The 324-nt window shown below is 30.9% G+C and overlaps 1 protein-coding gene across 1 annotated transcript in view; it reads right to left on the bottom strand.

Annotated features, from left to right (window-relative positions):
* srd5a1 (steroid-5-alpha-reductase, alpha polypeptide 1 (3-oxo-5 alpha-steroid delta 4-dehydrogenase alpha 1)) overlaps nt 1-324 on the bottom strand; it is a 12,659-nt gene that overhangs the window by 8,493 nt on the left and 3,842 nt on the right. The gene's annotated exons all lie outside the window — the stretch shown is intronic.

Raw genomic sequence — 324 nt, forward strand, 5'->3', positions numbered from 1 at the left:
ACAGAACTGAGTGACATAATTTCCCAAAGCGGGGACCAGTAGATGTGTTCTGAAACAATTAAATTTCCTTATGTGCGCCACGGTGTAAACTTTTATTCTTGTGTTTTATGTGTCCTAATGTTTCTATTTTGTTTTAGACTGTCCATTCATGTTTATCTTTAAATTTCTTATGCTGCCACTGTAACTTTTATTTTATGTTTTAGTGTCTATTTTGTTTTTAACTGTCTATTCATGTGTTTTATATGCTTATAATTTTTAACTGTTCTTACTTGTGTTTTATTTAACTGATTTTGTGTAAAGCACTTTGAATTGCCCTGTTGCTGA

This window comes from Etheostoma spectabile, chromosome 14, assembly GCF_008692095.1.
Source record: "Etheostoma spectabile isolate EspeVRDwgs_2016 chromosome 14, UIUC_Espe_1.0, whole genome shotgun sequence".
In the NCBI taxonomy this organism is placed as follows: Eukaryota; Metazoa; Chordata; class Actinopteri; order Perciformes; family Percidae; genus Etheostoma; species Etheostoma spectabile.